Source organism: Capsella rubella, unplaced genomic scaffold, assembly GCF_000375325.1.
Source record: "Capsella rubella cultivar Monte Gargano unplaced genomic scaffold, Caprub1_0 scaffold_5, whole genome shotgun sequence".
Classification (NCBI taxonomy): domain Eukaryota; kingdom Viridiplantae; phylum Streptophyta; class Magnoliopsida; order Brassicales; family Brassicaceae; genus Capsella; species Capsella rubella.
The window spans coordinates 4,106,712-4,128,848 of NW_006238919.1; the positions used below are offsets into that span (position 1 = coordinate 4,106,712).

The following is a 22,137-nucleotide window of genomic DNA, read 5'->3' on the forward strand; positions in this document are numbered from 1 at the left end:
ATACAAGGAAATAAATTCCATGGATTATCAATGGAGGATCCTCTCGATCACCTCGATGAGTTCGATCGAATGTGTGGCTTAACAAAAATCAACGGGGTGAGCGAAGATGGGTTCAAGCTGAGATTGTTCCCTTTCTCCTTAGGCGACAAGGCTCATCAATGGGAGAAGTCCTTGCCAGCCGGATCAATCACGACCTGGGAGGAGTGCAAGAAAGCATTCCTATCCAAATTCTTCTCCAATACACGAACCGCCAGATTGAGGAACGACATCTCTAGCTTCGCTCAGTGCAACAATGAAACCTTTTATGAAGCATGGGAGAGATTCAAAAGCTATCAGTCACAGTGTCCTGACCACGGTTTTAGCAACGAGTCTCTGCTTAGTACACTCTATCGGGGGATACTACCAAAGTTTCGCCTACTTCTCGATACTGCTAGAAATGGTAATTTTCTAAACAATGATGTTGAAGATGGTTGGGAGCTTGTGGAGAATCTGACTCAGTCCGATGGAACGTACAACGAGGATTATGACAGAACCGTTCGGGGCAACGCAGACCAAGAGGACAAGTATAAGAAGGATATGAAGGCACTTAACGACAAGCTCGATAAGTTTTTGATGAACCAACAGAAGAATGTTCACTTTGTTCAAGAGGAGGATACCTCTCAACCTAATGATGGTGAATGTGACAATACTGAGGAGGTAAGCTATATCCAGAATCAAGGAGGTTACCAAAAGGGTTACAACAAGTATAAACCCAACATGAATCTCTCTTATAGAAGCACCAACGTTGCAAACCCTCAAGATCAAGTCTATACGCCTCAACAACAACAGTTCCAGAACAAGCCATTTGCTGGCTTTATTCAAAAACAAGCTATTCAACTTCAACAACAATCCTAAGCACGGGACGTCCAGGCAATTGTCAACAAAATCCTATAAAGTCAAACCGACAGCGATCAACAATACAGCAAACTACTGATGGAGATCCGCAATGACATGACCCACTCTTTCACAACGCTTATTGATAAGTTTACCACCCTCTATGAACGTATTATCAAACTAAAGGGGCAAACCACTTCTGCATCCTCGTCCACACACGGTACGAAACCGCATAATCCACCACTAAACGAATTTGCCAATGCCGTTACCCTCCGTAGTGGTCGTGTTCGACCACCTCGTGAAGGAGTCCAACCAACACCTGAGGACAGTGTTGACCAAGAGGGGAAGGATTCCGAGTTGACAAACAAGCCCGATCGGGTTCATCTCGAGCACGATCGGGTCAAGATCAAGCCCAACCAAGCTGGTGATGTTGAGGAAAGGCAAGACCCCGAAAAGAAACGATTCATCCCACCTCCATATAAACCTCGACTACCCTTTCCTAGCAGGTTTTTAAAAGGAAATAACTGCAAGATACAATGCTCAATTCGATAAACAAATTAAAGACGTTGAACTGAAGATGCCCTTAATAGATGCCTTTGCTCACATACCTCCTTATCAAAAATTCTTGAAGGACGCAATCATGGAAAGACTAAAGGAAGTTCAGGGAGCGGTAGTATTAAACCTTGAGTGCAGTGCTATTATCCAAAAGAAGGAAGTCCCCGAGAAGCTAAAGGATCCAGGATCTTTTACGCTCCCTTGCTCTTTGGGACCACTTTTCTTTGCTAGATGCCTCTGTCACCTAGGAGCCTCGGTTAGCCTCATGCCGCTCTCCGTTGCCAAAAGACTAGGTTTCAACAAATACAAATCCTGCAATATATCACTCATCCTGGCAGATAGATCTGTCCGTCTCCCACATGGCTTGCTAGAAGAACTTCCAGTCATAATCAGAAAAGTTGAGGTACCTATGGATTTTGTACCTTGAAATGGATGAGGAACCTTGAAATGGATGAGGAACCTAAAGACCCCTTGATACTTGGGAGACCATTCCTAGCCACAGCTGGTGCTATAATCGATGTTCGTAATGGAAAGATTAACCTGAATCTTGGGAAGGACATAACTATGAATTTCGACATAAAGAGCACACTGAGAAACCCAACCATCAATGGACAGGCCTTCATAATGGAGGAAATGGATCCACTAAACAGTGAATTTCTGGAAGAATTGACGGAAGAAGATCATTTGAAGACTGCTCTCACGAAAGGCAATGCTGACAATTTCTTTTATAAAGAGACATCAAACTATAGTGATGGCTTAGACCTTTACAAAGTTGCTGACCACGCGGAACCATTTGAAGAGCTACCCAGAGCGGGAAGATTAGACAAGACGATCTACAAGGTTGAGTCATCTGAGTTGTTAATGGAGAACCAGACCCGACCAAGCAAAGACCCGATCGAGTCACCTCAACCAAATCAGACCCGACCGAGTAACGATCCGGTCGAGCTTATAAGCTCGACTCAGCCATTGGTAAGCCCGAGCGGATTAAGTTCGATATGATCGGATGACTGGTCCGAGCTCAAGGCACCAAAAGTTGAACTCAAACCTCTTCCCGCTGAGCTCAGGTATGCCTTCCTCGGTCCTAACTCTACATATCATGTTATAGTTAATGCTAGCCTGAATAACAATGAATTAGACTTGCTAGTACAAGAACTTAAGAAGTATAGGAGGGCCATAGGATATTCCTTAGATGACGTCAAAAGAATTTCTCCCAGTTTATGCATGCATAGGATTAGTTTAGAAAATGAATCTTATACCAGCATAGAACCTCATAGAAGATTGAACCCTAATTTAAAGGAATTTGTTAAGAAAATCCTGAAACTTCTTGATGCTGGGGTGATTTATCCTATTTCCGATAGCCCTTGGGTCTCTCCTGTCCACTGCGTTCCTAAGAAGGGGGGGATAACAGTTATAAAAAATGATAAGGATGAGTTAATCCCCACTATAACCATAACATGACACAGAATGTGCATAGATTATAGGAAGTTAAATGCCGCTTCAAGAAAAGACCACTTCCCTTGCCATTTATTGATCAAATGTTAGAAAGACTTGCAAACTATCCCTACTATTGTTTCCTCGATGGGTATAGCGGGTTCTTTCAGATCCCTATCCACCCAAATGACCAGGAAAAAACAACTTTCACCTGTCCCTATGGCACTTTTGCTTATATGCGCATGTCTTTTGGTCTATGTAATGCACCTGCAACTTTCCAAAGATGCATGACCTCTATATTTTCGGATCTAATAGAGGAGACGGTGGAGGTATTAATGGATGATTTTTCTATGTATGGCTCTTCGTTCTCCTCGTGTTTGTTGAATCTTTGCAAGGTTTTAGCAAGGTGTGAGGAAACAAGCTTAGTCCTCAATTGGGAGAAGTGCCATTTTATGGTTAAAGAAGGAATTGTGTTGGGACATAAGATCTCAGAACGAGGGATAGAAGTAGACAAGGCAAAGATCGAAATTATGGTTCAACTGCAGCCACCTAAAACAGTGAAGGACATAAGAAGCTTCGTAAGACATGCCGGGTTCTATAGAAGATTCATTAAAGATTTCTCGAAAATAGCAAGGCCTCTCACTAGGCTTCTTTGGAAATAGCAGGAATTCGTTTTTTATAATGATTGCCTAAGAGCCTTTGAAGAGTTGAAGAAAGCATTGGTATCTACTCCAATTGTCCAAGCCCCAGATTGGAGTCAACCTTTTGAGATCATGTGTGACGCCTCCGACTATGCAGTAGGAGCAGTTTTAGGGCAAAAGATTGATAAGAAGGTCCATGTCATCTACTATGCTAGCAAAACATTGGACGAGACCCAAAAACGGTATGCAACAACAGAAAAAGAACTTTTAGCGGTTGTCTTCGCCTTTGAGAAGTTTAGAAGCTACCTCGTCAGATCTAAAGTTACAGTTTTCACCGATCATGCAGCCCTCCGACACATCTACTCCAAAAAGGACACCAAACCAAGGCTTTTGAGGTGGATTCTTTTACTCCAAGAATTTGATATGGAAATAGTTGACAAGAAAGGTATAAAAAATGGGGTAGCAGACCACTTGTCTAGAATGAGGATTGAAGACACCATCCCAATAGATGATTTTATGCCTGAGGAAAAGCTTTTGGAGATCGAATTATAGAGAGAAGCAGCAGACACGTTCGCGTCAGAATTAGAGTTCTAGTGTAGTCAGATCGGATCAGAATATGTGTCATGGTATGCTGACATTGTTAACTATAAAGTTTGTCGTGAAATCCCAAAAGATATGGATCAGATTCTCTGTTTAGGAGATGTATAGCTGAAGAGGAGGTTACAAGGAGTGCTTGAGCACTGTCATGGATCCGCTTACAGAGGTCACTTTTCCACCTTCAAAACCGCTCAAAAAGTGCTACAAGCAGGACTGTGGTGGCCAAAACTATTCAAGGACGCTCACGAGTTCATCACAAAGTGCGATGCTTACCAACGAATGGGAAACATTGGAAAACGAAACGAGATGCCCCAAAACCCAATACTAGAAGTTGAAATTTTCGACGTACGGGGAATAGATTTTATTGGACCGTTCAAGCCTCCTTCCAATGGTAACACCTACATCTTAGTGGCAGTGGATTATATCTCAAAATGGGTAGAAGCTCTCGCGTAACCAACCAATGATCACAAGGTCGTCATCAAGATGTTCAAAAGCATAATTTTCCTTAGGTACGGCGTTCCTAGATCAATGATCAGGGACGGAGGAACCCATTTCATTAATAAAGTCTTCGACGGGATGTTAAGAAAGTATGGGGTAAAACATAAAGTATCCACCGCATACCACCCCCAAACCAGTGGCCAGGTCGAAGTCTCTAACAAACAGATAAAGAATATCTTATCTAGGATCGTCGGAACTTCAAGGCGAGAATGGTCTATGAAGCTAGACGAAACCCTTTGGGCATACAGAACAGCTTACAAAACACCGATAGGAAGAACTCCATTCCAATTGGTATACGGTAAAGCTTGTCATCTCCCCGTGGAAGTTGAATACAAAGCTTTATGGGCAACAAAGCTCCTCAACCTTGACATCGAATCAGCTCAAGAAAAGAGAAGCCTTGATCTGCATGAGCTAGAAGAAATAAGGCTTGATGCTTATGAAAGTGCAAAAATCTACAAGGAGCGAACAAAAGCTTTCCACGACAAGAAGATAATAAAGAAAGAGCTCAAAGTTGGTGATCAAGGACTAGTCTTTAACTCCAGGCTGAAACTGTTTCCCGGGAAATTGAAATCGAGGTGGTCTGGACCGTTTACAGTAAAAGAAGTCAGACCTTATGGTGCAATAACCCTGCTAGACAAAGAAGGGACATAATTCACAGGGAATGGTCAGCGAATCAAGAGATATCTAGCAAATGAGGAAATTGCAGAGAGGTGCTCAGTACCTCTCCAAAATCCACCATTAGTTGGAAGATTTAAAAGTCCAGCTAAATGACTATAAACAAGCTCAATTGGGAGGAAGTCCCAATAGCACCACTGTCAATACCATACCAGCATCCTATCTAATCATTCGATCCAAGGAGAAGTCTGTTCAGAACCAGAAGAGAACCGGGAGCGGCTCATCACGCCCGGTCGGGTCAACCTATCACCTCGCAGTCAACACTGACAACGTCCAAGACGAGCATGTAGCACCGAACCTCGACGTCATGAGCTCGTGGTTTGGACCACCCAAGAGGTATTTCTATTACCCTCACCTTTGTAAATACCGCTTTGCATTTTTATATATTCATTTTGATCCTAAGTCTTCCTTCAGATTTTATTACACAAGGGACTGTGTAATTTAAGTTTGGGGGAGAGCTTAGGATAGCATTTGACATGTTTTCTATTTTCTTATTTCGAATTTTTAGCATCTAGTCTTGCATTCATCTATGTGCATCAAAAGCACCTAAAAATTTGAAAAATTTCAGAAATTCCTTTAAAAATAGAGTGTTCATATAGTTGCATTTACATATTAGTCTTGATTTAGGGATGTTGCATTTAGGATCATTGCTTTAGGGGATTATGATGATTATAACCAAAGAACTTGATGTTTCATTAGATTTAACACCAATGCCCTCGTTCATAGTTGTTTAATGCTTCATTTGAGCTTGAAATGAGACCGCACCATTCTTTGATCGCATGATTTGAATTCTAGTCTAAACTGAAGCTTGCTTTGATATGATGTCATCCTTTACTTATAAGAACCTTAACTTGAATTGATAATTATCTGGTTGTGATTTGTTTTCAACTCATGGATACCTTGTATACATACTTGGATCTTCTTTCCCTCTTTTTACCACTCTCTTGTTGATCCAAGTAGCTGGTCATAACCTTGACCAGTTAACCACACCCAAAAACCTTAACCTTTCGTTCAAGCCTTTGTTTTAATTTTGAGTGGAAGGCCTATTTTTTGGGATTGAGCTTTAAGAGAACGTGTTAGGTTTGTGCCGACAGGAATAGGGTCTTGAGTAGTTCTGATTTGCATTTTTCGGATCATATAGGACTAGGATGGATTCTACTTGGGTTTTGGGATTATTTGGGATGGTGAAAAGAAAAGAAAAGAAAAGGGAAGTAAGTTGAGTCTTTAGGAGAGTAAAAGTTTCAGAAAAGTTCAAGGTTCTAGTGAATGATAAGTGGGGAATGCAAAGTATAGAAAAGAAATGGTTATGGATTTTAAAAGAAAGAGAGAAAAGTGTGAAGATAGCAAAACGCTTCTATGTCTTAAGTATTAAGAAGAAAGAGAACCATAGTGTTTATAAAGGAACCCCCTATCCACCAGTTTATCATAAGAAACTCTCCTTAGACATAGAGAAAAAGGGAAATTGGGATGAAAAGAATTAAAGGGTAGAATAGGATCATATGGGCTTAGGTTATTAGGATGTCACTTGGTTCCTTTGGGTAGTCGAGATGTTATTCATGTATGCATTTGTTGGTCCTTACCTTTAGCATTCTCTCAAAAGCTCAATCTTGTTCATAGAGAGATCCCAGCACTTAACTGATTAAACCCTCACCCAAAAGAGACTCTCTTTATCTCTTAAACCTTTTACTTGCCTAGCCAAATGAGTTTAAATTCAAATTCACATCCGGATTCACTATTACTACTTAATGAATGTTAATAAGGATGGCTGACTTGATTGCTTGTCTAGGTTATGTGGCTGATGACATCTTGTGTTGAAATAGGAATGGCTAAAGTCTTCAGAGTACAGCCTTTGAATTGCATTCTAGAGTTACGAACTAGGACATTGATGTTAAACTCTTTTGCAGCAAGTTTTGGTTCTGAGTCCCCACCTTCAAACCTCTCTCCCTACTTTGAATTTGCTTGAGGCCAAGCAAAGAATAAGTTTGGAGGAGTTGATAACCTTATATTTTTATACTCTTAAGCATATGTTTTGTGCATTAATTGCATGTCTAGATCTCTACTTCTTAGAATTTCTAGTCTCTTTGCATTATATTTTGCATCTAGGATCTTTACCATAGGGATTTGCATATCATCTGCATTTTAGAGCAAAAACAGGCACACTCGGACACTACAAAGCATGGACCCAATCGAGTGTGTCCAACCCGACCAAGCGAGCACGATCAAGCACCCGGACTCAGAGGAGGAAGTTGAACACGGACGAGCCGAGAGAGGACTCGAACGAGCCCTACATGCACCCGACCGAGCTCTCTTTAAACGACTATGTAATTTGTCTTTTCTGTTTTAGGGCTCCTGCCTTTAGTATAAATAGACCTCTTAGGTCATTAAGAAAAAAACGAGTTTTCATTAGGGTTTTTCTATGTAGCCACCAAACATTTCCAGAAAACTTGTAATCTTTATATCTTTTGATCTATTGAGTATTTGGAGTTGTTTCTTTACAATATCTTGCTCCTTATATCATTATCTATCTAGTTATACAAGATTCAATTATTTCTGGGTTTATGTTCTTCATGATGAACTCCAGATCTGAGTAGTTTTTCTGAGTTTAGAGGATGGGTTAGGTGATGAGGAATCTTAGTTTCTAGGGTTGCTTAAGTATAAATTTAGGTAGATACCTTCTGGATTAGGAGATCTTAATGTTATCTTAGCATTAACCATGTGGGATTAGATCTTAGACATTCCGGCACTCAAAAAGTGTTCAAATGGAATGTCTGATCAACTAATGCCAGAGATCTATTTACTTACCTAAGAGATTGGTTGTTAAGGATTAGACTGACATTAATGAGCTTGTTCTTTATGCATATTTATAGTATGTTTCATCAATGAAAGTTGAGATTAGGAAGTGCTATAGATCTGATAATCTTTGCCAAGAGATTGGACTAATTAGGTTAAGTGGTTCATTGTCTAGGAATAGATATATCTGAGCATGTTAAGCATCCCAAAGAGATTAAGAGGATTCATCACCCCATTAGCCCATCCTTAAGACCCTTGTCTATTTGATTGATTACCTTCTTTATTTATTGTTTTCAGTATTGCTTCTTTAGTTTACTTTTATGCATTAGAGTTCTTTAAACCATACTTTCAACTGCTTGTCTTGACTTGATTAGTTCTGCTATATCCTGATTTCTTACAATACATCAATTTGGACCGATAACCTCTTATGCTACATCGCATTGGGGAATTGAACTCCAAGAGCACACAAAAACCTTGTTTCATGGGTTTTCTTGATCCACGTGTGTATTGCTCTTTCCATGCAGTGGAGCAATTTTTCCACTCCCAATGCATAAATCGATGCTTCCTATCATCCCGAGAAAGACGCGTATCTGTCCAATATCGAGTAGTCGTTGCAGATCTTCTGGTGTGAGCCTTCCTAGATATTCTTCTCCAAACAAATTTATGACTCCTTCTACAAAAATTTCCAAGCATGAAATTGCGGTACTTTCAGCGAGCCGAAGGTATTTGTCAACTGCGTCAACCGCACAACCATATGCTATTATCCAAATTGCTGGTGTGCACTTCTGTAGTCCTGAAAGACTTAACCTTCCGGTGGCGTCTCTTGTTTGTTGAAAGAATGGAACTTTACTGGAGTGGTTTACAACGGATCAAAGAGACATTTGGCTTACATTCATTCAACCTTTTGCTTGGTTTTCATTTATCGATTACAATATGTGGGGCAACTAAACAACAAAATTACAAACAACTTGTACAGGTCTTTATGCTGAATCTCGCAAAATGCTCTTCACGGGTGTATCACAATCTTCAATCATGACTTGGAGCCATCACGGGTCCGACAACTTGTATGCATCACGGGTACCATATCAATCTTGCATCAAACACACATGCACATTTTATCAAACACAATATAAGCTTATGTGTTATGTCCATAACTGTCACAGATTCAGACACATTGAGACAACAATCAATCACTTTGAGTCTATACTTGTCTATCTAGAGTTACAATAACAAGCCAGTTCAATTTCACTCTTGCATCAAGCACACATACACATTTTATTAAACACAAGATAAGCTTATGTGTTTTGTCCAAAACAGAAGCAGATACAAACACATTCAGACAACAACAAGACAAAACAATTTCAGTCCTAGTTCCTCCCCAACTCTATCATGTTCATTTATAGTTCAAAAACCACAATGATCAAATGAATCAGAGACTTGGCCAAACAAGAAGACATGAAACTCATACACTTTTGACAAAGAAAGGTTCATTAAAAACAGAGACATTACAAGGCTTCAAACTCTAAAGCTTAAGACATCAAACAAACACATTACAATTTCAGAATCTTAAGGCAACAAACATCAAACATAGACAACATACTATTACAAACTTAAGAAGCTTAATTAAGCAAACAACAACAGTCAGACTTTCTTATGCTTAAGACAACATTTCATTGATTAATTTGGTCTTCAGTGCCACTTCAATGTCAGATAGTGGTTCTGACTTTGCAAGCAGATTATCAAGTAATCTCTTCTGACAAATCTTGTCTTTCAACTCCAACTCCTTCTGCTTAATCTCCCACATGGTTTGAAACTCTATCATGTCAGCTTCTTCCTTAGCACTCGTTGTATTGTTCCCAACCCTTTTATCTTTACCTTTAGCAGCTTTAACACTTGGAGGTCGACGAGTTACTTCACCATCTCCAATGATAATTGGGTCACAACTAAAAGATTGTGCACTAGCCTCTCCAACATTTCTTCTCTTCACCCTTCCACCAGCTTTAACAGAGGGTGTTGAACATCATTTCTGGTCATGACGCAGCTCTCTTCAGGTATAGTCAAGGGTGAACTTTTTTTGGTGATCATTCAAGATGATCTCATGGGTTGCATTCATGAGATCATTATCATTCTAGCCACTTGATTGTTGTTTCACGGCAGCCTCATAACATCCAACCAATTTGCAGACTTGATCATTTAACCTCCCCCACCTCTGCTTACAGTGGCTGGCCTCTCTGCTTTGCAAACCAAGAGGTTGTGCACTTGCGTTAAAATATGCTTCAATACGTTTCCAAAAAGCTCCAGCTCTTTGCTCATTACCAACAACTGGATCCTTAGCTTGCTAGTGTTCAACCAAGCACTAATGAGGAGAAGAACTTCATTTGGCAGTCATTTCCTTCTTTCTTTCTTAGACTCAACTCCAACTGTTGAATCATCAGTCGCTTGTGTACTAAACTGAGGCACTTCTGATGATCCGATGTCAATAGTAGGTGAGAAGTTATCAAAAAGTTGTTGACTGTTTAAGAGGTTTAAAAAAGATGAACTTTGAGCATATGGATCTCGAGGATGTTGAAATGAATGATGAAAAGAAGGGTTAAAAGTTTCTATGTATGTACTAATTCAAAGTTAATATAGAAGAAACTCATTAACAAAGTGAAAACTTTTTTCCTAAATATAAATGTCTACCCAAAAAAATATCAATATAAAACAAACATGTCACCACAGAAGCATAAACAATACAAACGATTATGTCCTTAAATTGCAAAATTATATGTCATTATCACAGATGCATAAACACTACAAATGCATTAACACCAAAGATGCATAAACAACACAGATGCATACTCGATTATCTGCACTAAGCCATATGGTTACAGCACAATTCAACATTTTCTTTGTCATTATCACAGATGCATAAACACCAGAAATGTATTAACACCACAGATGCATAAACAACACATATGCATACACGATTATCTGCTCTAAGCCATATGTTACAGCACAATTCAGCATATTCTATGTCAGGTTCACATTGTATGCTAATAAGAAAATTGAGTTCTAATGTCATTGCAGCATTCAATTATAGACAAACATATCATCACAATTCATAAATCAATTATGTACTCTAAGAGTAAGGAATTACCTTATGTCCATCGAAATTCAGTGAGCTTCTGTTCATTCACCAACCTTCAATGAGCTTCTGTCCATTCACCTACCTTGAATGAGATTCTGTCCATGTAGCCTCTACCTTATCCTCAAATAAAACACAGAAACATGAAAAATTCAAGTTATTTTTTCCAACACAAAGCATATTGAATAAGAAGAAATCATTAACTCTCACAATCATCCGAGAAAACCATAAAACTTAACAAATTCGATGTATAACTGATGGAAACAAACATAATACTCCTAAATTCGTATTCAATCATGGTTATCTACAACAACATAGACTTCTTATTGTATAAGTTTTTCCTAATTTCGATTTCAGTCACAAAATCCTAATTTTCAGAAATCAATCAACCCTAATTTTGAACTCCAATACATCTAATTTAACAAGATCTAGAAAGAATATCAACTAAATTATTACCTTCATGAAGAGATTAGAGAGCCAAGTTAAATTTGGATCCAGTTATTGACTTAAGTTGATCCGATCTCGTGAAACAAACTCGCCACTTAACCCAACCTAGCCGATGCTTTACCCATCGTTTGTCGGCGGTGGCGGTGGCGATGTACTCAGGCAAAATCTCCTTTTCAGTCACACACAAAGGAAAACAAAGAAGAAAGAAAAACTCTCGTGAGAGAGAGAGAGAGAGAGAAAGTCGAGAGGTGTTGATCATTTTTTTACTCTATAGTTCACAACCAGTAAAAACCTGCCACGTCATCCCGTGAACTAGTCCTTCAACTCCTTATTTATGAACCGCCCTTTACCGTTTTCTTTGTTTTAGATTTAAATTAAATCACTTTAATCATATGAACTCCTCCTTAATCTCCCCTTTGGAGGTACTCTTAACCCGAGCCGTAGCCACACTAAACAAATAAAGGATCAGTTAAAGGTATGTAAAAAGGACATTATGTTTGTTGTATTACCATGCGTCAAGATGAGCTTGCTGCCTTCAAAAAATGCATGGAGCATTAAGATCAGATTGAATTCCTTCTTGGTGGTCTCCCTGAAGATTTCAAACCGGTCATTGTCCAAACCGAAGCAAGAAGTGTTCCACCGACGCTCGCAAACATCTATGAGTGCTTACGTAACCGAGAAGCCGGAATTTTTGATGGTGTTGCTTCTAATTCCAAATTGTTTCTGGCCACTGCCAATATTGTTCAATATCGTCCTACAAATAACAACAACAACACCTACAACAATCGACACAACATTCTCAACAATAAGCAGTCGTCGCAACAACGGTTCTCTTACAACAACAAAACTTGCAGAATCCTCAAGGCAACAACAACAATTGCTCGTTCAAGCCATACTAGAGAAAGTGTAAGCTTTGTAATATTCATGATAATACGGATGGGCGATGCCCTAGTGGTGGTGATGACCTCGGGATTCCTAATGGCTCTAACATAACCATCACTCACACGGGTTCCATGCTTTTTCCCTCTCTAAGTCGAGTTTTAAAATAGGAAAAAGTAATTTGTGTTCTTGATATACATAAGAACATGATTTATGTCTATCGTCTATGCAATGTTAATCGTGTTTTGGTTGAATTCTTCCCTGCTTTGTTTCAGGTGAAGGATCAGAGTACGCGGGTCTCATTTCCCAAAGACCAAATCAATAAAGGGTTATTTGAGTGGCCAGTCACGAATAAGTCTCAAGCTATGGCAATGCTGTCTTCTTCTGGTCCGAGAACTACTTTTCTCTCATGGCACTCCCGCTTAGGAAATTGTTCTATCTCGATTATAAACACTATTGTTTTTGCTTCTTCTCTTCCAATTGCATCATCTACACACATAAAACTTATATTGCTCAGATGGTCTTCTTAATAAAAGTCACAAATTGCCTTTCACTCAAACCTCTATTACTTCAATATGCCCACTTGAATATGTTTTCTCTGATGTGTGGACCTCACCGAGTCTTTCTCTTGAAAACTACAAATATTACCTAGTTCTTGTAGACCACTTGATACACCTAGTTGTATCCACTTCAGCGCAAATCTGATGTCAAAGATGTGTTTCTCACTTTCAATGCTTTGGTTGAAAAACGTTATCAAACCGGCATTGGAACGCACTTTACAGAAAACAGAGGTGAATTTGTTGCTTTAGGAAGACTAATTGCAAAAATGACATTTCTCATCTCACCTCTCAGTCGCATACTCCATAACACAATGACGTATTCGAACGCAAACATCGTCTCACGTTTATGTCCACGGGATCGGTCCTGAAAGTATATTGGTCGTATGCCTTTGCTACTGAGGTATACTTTTTCAATCGGATGCCTACTCCTATTATTGGTAAGCAATTTTTCTTTCGAAAGCTATTTGAAACACCACATAACTATGGGAAATTTCGTGTCTTTGGATGCTTCTGTTTTCCATGGCTAAGACCGTATACACAACACAAACTCAATGATCGCTCTCATGGTTGTGCCTTCCTTAGTTATTTTGCTACGCAAAGTGCCTACTATTGTTGTCACATTTCAATTGGTAATTTATGTAATCCCCATCATTTTCAATATTTCGAAGATGTCTTCCCATTCTGTGCTTTGCCGCAAAATAAAATGACGTCTAATATAGTGTTGTCCTCTGTGTCACTACTTCCATTGCTCTTTCCGGTCAACAAGCCATCTTCTCCACTGAATCCACTGACGAACATTTTCCCTATTTCTCCGCCGTTAAAGAGACATGCGATATGCCACACTTACCATCACAAGGAAATCATTTTGGGCCCTAATGAACATGGCTCGTTAACTTAGGCCCAACAACACTCAACAGTTCAAAAAATCCCACTATACATAACTCAGTTCTAGCGCTCATTAGATCATCACATCCCAAATGCTCACACTTCTCTGTTGCTCTTACCTTCTGTTGTCAAACGTTATGCTCATAGTCTTCTCTGACAACAACTTTAGGATCCCCACACTCAGACTTTCACCGCTTGGCCTCTTTTTCATCACCTCATGTATCATCTTTTATCTTCAACTCCTCTTCTTCACTGTCTTCTATCAACTCAGAGCCTACTGCTCTAAGTGAAAAAGAGTCGCAACCCACGACTTAGCTGAACGTTCAATCACACGAGCCCACTACTCGAATTTGTAATGATTTGCAAGCCACAAGTCAGCCACAACCACAACAAATCCAACCATTAAACCAAGTTTTCTCAACTAGACCACAAAACGAAAGAAAACAGAATGAGCCACCACAAAACATACAATATGAAAACTCGTGCCAAAAAAAAATACAAAAACTCAGACCAAAACAAGGTCTCATCGTCACTGCTTGCAAACTGCATTCCAAGGGACCTACAACAATTTTCAAGCTTTTAAAACTCCATTTGGAGTCTGGCTTGTTCACGAGAGTATGATACCTTAATTTGTAATTATAAGTGGGATTTGGTCTCTCTTAATTCAGTACAAAATATTGTTGGATGCACGTGGGTGTTTACAACCAAATTGCTTGGTCGCTAAGGGGTTTCATCAATAATATGGAAAAGACTATGTAGAAACTTTTAGTATCATTGTCATCAACGATCCATGTTGTTTTTGATATTGTCGTAAAAAACTTCTGGCCTCTCAAATAACTTGCTGTCAACAGTGCTTTTCTTTAAGGTGATCCCACTGAAGAAGTATTATATGTTTTTCGAGTAAGGAATCTATCTATGGACTGAAACAAGCGCCTCCTGCATGGTATATGATTCTTAAACAACACTTACTCTACAGCGGATTTACCAATTCACTTGCTGATGCGTCTTTGTTCATTTATGCTTCCAGCTCTCATTTCACATATATCCTTGTTTATGTCGATGATATCATTGTCATCGCCAGTTACTCTCTAACTGTTACCACAGTACTCACGTCGATTGCTGAACCATTTTCCATTAAAGATCTGGTTGATCCGCTCCAATCGTGGCTTACATCTTATGCAACAGAAGTACATCACTACTCTCCTTATCAAGAACAACATGTCTTATGCAAAACCAGTCTCCACAACACTGCTAACAATGCCTAAACTTATGCTCAATGGTCTTCCTCTTGACGATGAATCCCAATATCGCTCTGTTGTAGGCAGCCTACAATATTTTGTCCTTCACAGACAACTCCTATGTTGTGACTCGTCTCTTGCAATTCATGCATCATGCAATTCATGTTCATTGGCAAGCTGCTAAACGTGTACTACGTTATCTTGCTAGAACTTCCACACATGTTATTTATTTTCATGCTCACTCGCCTCTTTCTCTACATTGCTTCTCCATATCACCTACATAATTTCAACACGCTTGTTCCAATATTGGAGTTTTTCCTCTACCTCCATCTTGAGGGGGCGTATAGGAGTGATGTTATTATAAGTATAGTTTAGGAATTTTCTTCTGAATATCTTTTACCCTAGTCTCCTTTACTGTATAAATACTTGTAAGTCACTATTATTCAATATACACAATATTCAACCTCTATAAGACATACATAAGAGCTAATGAATGAGTAAAGAGACAAATGACTTACGCTTGCGTCATGACTTTCATCAGTTTGGGTGGATGCCATAATTTTGATGGAGGAAAAAACTATAAAAAATAGGGTTTCAGACAATACGGTTGCAGAAAATAACGAGCGTACGATGGAGATGTGTAAGAATATATATGCCATATTTTTTTTTAATTAAAGTTGACTATTTTTAAGCCAATTGCACACACTCTTAATAGCAAACGCTTGCGGGAAAAAGCTTTTGGAATCCAGCGATTTTGAGCAATCTAGAGCGGTGTGGAGCATTTTGCACAAATGGTACCAATTGCTAACAACCACAATCGCCTGCTACCAACCGTTAGGCGGGTGATAGTGGGAGAACCAATCCACACCTAAGGGCCTGACTGGTTTAAGGTGTTGATTGGTTATCCCTCTTTCAGCCGCCTAGCGGTTCTTAACGGGAGGTTTCGGTTGGTAGCGGTTGGTACCAATCTTAGAAAACTCTTCATACGGGTTCAAATCGCTCGAAATCGCTAGATTTCAAAAGCTCCCTCCCACAAGCGTTTGTGGTTGCGAGCGGTTGGGATTGGTTTAAAAAAGGAAAGAACTTAAAAAAGCACAATCTGTGAATGGAAATATATTTTATCAAATCATATATATATATATATATATATATATATATATATATATATATATTGACATTAATTCTCAAAAAAGAACATTCTTTAAATATAATTTTGCTAATATTATTAGTTATTTGTGTTTCACTATAAAAATTATATGTGTTGACATTTGAATTATTATTTAATATGTATATTTAGTAATTATTTATGTTTTTAATTATTAAAAAAAATTTAAAAATATACTTTTTCATACATATATTTAAATAAAAAATATTTGTTTTTAAATAATTATTTAGTAATTTATCATATTTTTAATTTATCATAATAATATAGTTTTTGGTGCATTTATAGATTTTTATAAACATTACATTTATTTTTGCAAATTTTTTACTTAATCGCTATTGTATCCGCTGGTCAGCCAGTCATAAAACTCTCGCAAACGCATTCATTTTATAAAATTAAAACAAGTCGTTTAAACCGCTTAATAACGCTTGAAACCGCAAATTGCTCGCTTCCACAAGCTCTCGCAACCGCAACCGGTACCTTTAAACCAGTTATGCCTTAAACGCAGCGATCAAGGTTGCGGGTGTTTGAGGATGCATGGGATTGCTGTTTCGAGCATTTTTAATGACTGGTTTAACATTTAAAAATGGATGCTTTTACGGGAGTTTTATGAGTAGTTGACCAGCGTCTTTGCAGTGGAGAACAATAAGTCAGCATATCCTTATGGGACATTTAACATGTGGGCTTTGGCCTACTGGAATCGGGTTTGCATTAATTGAGATAACAATACGAAGATTTCCTATAATTGTTCACATACCATTGAGACCATTTATTTAGATTTAAAAATCTATGAACTTTAAAACATTGATGCTAACTTGAGTTACATATAAGGTAGGCCTTGGAAGTACATGTTTGTGAAAAGACTAAGCCAACTAGAATCAGACTCGCGCTACCATGCGGAGAAAACTTATCAGAGTATTAGTCATACAAACTTATCAGAGTATTATTCATACAAATATAATATGTTTTAGTCATACAAATATATTTTTGTTTTTCTTTACAAATATATCAATTTTATATTATGATTTTGCTATTTTCGTAACTAAGTTTTCTAATAAGTTTGACTGAATATTATCTAAAAACAGTAGCGAGTATGGTTAGTGCATGAAGCTATGTTAAATATATGGAGTTGATTATAGTGAATCATACATATGGCTGTAACGGAAATATATGTTTAGAATGGCCAATCTGTAACGGATTGCATTCGTAAAAATATTATTGATTACTAGTTCTAACATACTGGTCATGTTTATAATGATTTAACATCATTGTTCAAAATATTTAACTGATGTGGTATGTCTTACACCTTTTTCTATCAATAAAGTATAATATAAAATTTCATGAAAATATTAAACCAACCCGCTTAGGTTTAACCAACCTGTTTTAGATATCCAAACTTTGTTTGAATAGATTTTAAGTTCATAATAGTATTTTCTTTGTCAATTGAGTAATATATATCCGTTTTGAAAAATACAAATTGCAACATATTCATACAAAAAATAAATTTTTATTCTATATTTGTATTATATATTTTAATATAATAAATTAAAATAATATCAAATAAAAATGAAAAGAGAATAATAAATATTTAATATGCAATTTATTATTTTAAATTAGTTAGAAAAATATTAGAAAATTCAAACCCAGATAAATATCCGATTTTGAAGTATTCAATTGTTTAATTTCGGGTTAATTATTAATTTTTGACCTGACTCATTATTACCCATATAAAAATGTACTTCTCTTTTACTATATAGGGTAGGTAATGGAGACAACAACATAGTTTGTGTAACCTGTAGGTGCATATATAATGCATCTCGTTTATTATTAGCGAATACATTACAAGGAAACTTCCCAACTAAATCTTACTGTTTCTTATTTTGCTAACCATTAATAGTTTCTTCCAAAACTTCCTAAATCATATTATTTACTAAAAATATTTTCTTAGCTGTTTTGTTCTTACCATATCAAATAATATACATTTTACAATATGAAATAAATTTAATTATATGATTCAAATATTTATAGTAAATTAGTTAAATAAATAATTTTTTCTTAATCAAACACAACTGATACAAGTAAATAAATTAATGGTTATGGACCTACAAATAATTAAAATCATTTTTATTTGATTCATGGAAATGAGTAGTGGAGTGGATCAGTGTTAACAGCTGACAGATCAAACCATTAAAAACATTGTTTTAATGAAATATTTTTTAAAAATTAAAAGGATTGACTGTACGGTAAATTATGTGGTTAACCATACAGTTAACCATCGGTTTTGATACGGTACAGTTAATATCGATTATGGTAAGTATTTTTTAAAAACCGTGATTGATTTATTATTACAGTTAATGATTACGGTTTTTAAATGTATTATACGATTATGGTCCAGTTATGGTTGAGAGACCGTCCAGTTACGGTTAAAAATATTATTACAGTTAAATTTTGGTCATACCGAATTATCCTTAATTGATATCTTAAGGTTGATGCATTGTTGTAAGTTCTTATTGTATATAAAACGTTGTAAGTTTGCCAATGGTTTCAATAGTTTAGTCTTTTGTTGCCATCCTATACCCCACTTAGGATCAATTCATAATTATTGTTGTGCAAATTGAAAAAAGAAAAATAAAAGTTGAAAAAAGGTTGATGGTGCAAATTGGAGCATGCAAGAATGGTGCCCAATTATATGCAAAGCATCTTCCCCAATCCTCAACTATCTATTTTTCAATTGGGAATAAGAATCTTTTCATCCTCCAATTATTAAATAATATATACTATCTAGAATTTTTTTTCTTGTTATGTGTTCATATATTAAAGAAGTTCTGCTTTTTAAAACTGTTTTTTAATCCAATAAGCTTAATAATACGATAGTTCAACCATAATAAGTTTTCAATACATAAAGTTTATTTATTTCCTCTAATAAATTGCTAGGGTTTTATAAGTAAACATAAAATTGTCTAATAACCAAATTTAAAACCAGATTAGTCTAAAAAATTAATTGTTCGTATTGGCATCAACATTCTACACCACAATTCAGAGTGCATCAGAAGTTACACGTATCACTTAAAATCAAATATTGTTGTCGGATCGTTATATGTAATTCAAACCCTCATATTTGTTTTTTGGGAAAATCCAAACCCTCATATTATAGATCAAATATTGTTGTTGATCGTTATATTTATACCATTTTTGCTAGTTGTTTTAAAAAAATTACCGAAAAATACAAGTAGGAGAAAAATATAGAAAACTAAAGAACACATCAAACGTACAACAAAAACAACAAGGAAATACAAACAGAAACCCAACGAATTTAAAATTCGTGTGATTGGAATAACCACCGATTCAGAACTGGATATTTGCGTGATTTCCTCAACTGCAAAGAACTTAAAATTTTACTTTAGCATTGGGAATTTAAAGAAAAAAGAGCCATGTCCCTAAATCTCATCAAAGGGTCAATTACAAAATACAAACTTGTCTTAAGAATTGCGACATCGTGTAAGAGTTCCCCTTTGGCCTACATTTGTGGTACCACATCTACTTGATTCTTCAAATATATATTTTCTATACCCACTAGTTGTTTCCCAAAGAGCATGTCATCTATCATCCTAGTAACCCATATCTTATAATCCCACTAATGTAAAAATATATATCGTATTTTCTGAGGTTTTAACTTTTCTTTGTTTAACTAAAATTCTATTATCTTTTAAATTTTCTTACAAAATTTACTACTTTTTTTTTAAAAAAAAATTATTATTGTGACCGCGAAATCGGATGGTCCCCAACCTTTGAAAACTCAGCGTGAGATTTGAATATTAGGGTTTAGTACAATTTGGAAGCCTAATTTATGCATTATGGTCCCCATAGCCATAATCTTTCATTATATAAGTTGGTAATAGTACACTAAATATATGAATTTACAAAAACAAAAAGTAACTAAATTTCAATATATTTTATTGCAACTGACCACATTTGAAAGTGAACCCATGAAAGGTCTATCGCGCTCAAGTTTTTATTACTAATCTAGTACTAAATCCCATTACCCCAAGCTAAGTTATATTTTATTTGCAATGGACCACTACTTTAGGAACGAACGTATATACAGAGAACTAGGCACTTACATTATTTTCTATAAATGACCATTACATATGTAAATGTATATATAGTCTCTCTTGGATTCTTATACAACATAGAAACGTACGAGTACATGTCTAAACATATACATCAATACATGCAATCGTAGTTACTGTATATATGTTTTGGAAGACTAGCATGTGGTTTTTCTTATGCTCAATTTTGCTTAAACAAAATTTTGTTCTTATTAAATCGATCTTAAAATATCAATCTCTGCCTCCTTTTGATGATTGCTCATGAAAATGAAACTCCATCGGTACTAATCTCGAATCATATTCAGAAAATTAGGGCTTCATAAAGTATGAGGTTCAAATAAGTTCTTAAGAACTCAAAAATAACAAAGTACATTGGTTAAATTTCTAACTTAGCATTCTAGTTTTGCGAAATTACAAAACCAAACTGATATGAAGTTAGGATACTTTTCTTTTTTCTTTTGCAAAACTTTTGATTTGAGAGTTTTTTTGTGGTAGTTTGACGAAGCTGAAACACTTTAAAAAATATCACTTGGATGGTGGAAGGAAAGGAATTGTTGAATTTACCACTAACATAATTTAATAAAATAAAAACAATTTATTATATATATCCAATCTACAAATTGAAAAAGATTAGACTGATTTCTCTAATTCTTCCAGTAATATTTTAAAATATTTATATATACACATATTTGATAAACGAAATTCATGCAAAATTAAAAATTAGTATCTACTTAGAATCATCATGTTCTAGAATGATTATTTAAGGTTTAATTCGCGTAAATTTGGATTTCTCAATGTTAGACTCTCAGTAAGTATTCACTCAATTTACCTTTAACATCATTCATTATTTATTAAACCCTCACTAATCTATTTAGCCAACATGCTTGATCATTTTCAAAATCTAAATTTATCTATGTAACCGTTTCCTGCAAAAACCAAACAACAAAATATATAATTTCTTACAGAAGATATTATTAAGATAACTTATACTAATTCTATTGTTTTTATTTTTACTATTATAAAAAACAGTAATCTATTTTCAGAAAAATAATATAATAGTATTTCTATGTATTGGTCAATTAAATTCTTGTTTATATTTTAGAGGTTCAGAATTTAGAATACAATAAATATCATAGAAGAGAAACCCTTTCTAGAAAAAAAAAAAAAAAAAAAGAAATGAAAAAAAAAACATCGAAGAGAGACAGCTTCATCGATGCTTCTGTTATATTGTGGTCATTCGTTGGACTAAACATTCTGGTGTATTCTTCTCTCATGGTATGTGTATCATATAACTTATGTTATACATTGCGGAAGTTAACCTCGTCTTCGAGATTTTAATATATATTAAACGTCGTTGCTGATTTTATGTTATACATTGCGGAAGTTAACTTCGTCTTCGAGATTTTAATATATATTAAACGTCGTGCTTAAATCAGCAAGGTCATCAATGAAACCTAACTAATTTTCAAAAAAATAAAATGTGTAACTAAAATAACTTCTTGTTTTAACGTTATTCGGGATTTTTTTGACGTTTTTCCTATTTCCGGTCAATCAAATTCTTGGTTATATTTTAGAGGGTCGAAATTAGTATCTTCGTCCCTAATGTACACGTGTAGTCGAGCGTAAGCCCGTATACTAGACTATAAATGAAATAAGATGCAACATGCTGC

At 36.2% G+C, this 22,137-nt stretch overlaps 1 non-coding gene and 1 pseudogene across 1 annotated transcript; one reads left to right on the forward strand and one right to left on the reverse strand.

Moving 5' to 3' along the window:
- Nucleotides 1-252: 252 nt before the first annotated feature.
- On the reverse strand, nucleotides 253-359 carry LOC111830825. The gene has a single exon (XR_002834154.1). It is a non-coding gene; the product is annotated as a small nucleolar RNA R71 (small nucleolar RNA).
- Nucleotides 360-4,625: 4,266 nt separating this feature from the next.
- Nucleotides 4,626-5,366, forward strand: LOC111830470 (annotated as a pseudogene).
- The last annotated feature ends 16,771 nt before the right edge of the window (nucleotides 5,367-22,137 follow it).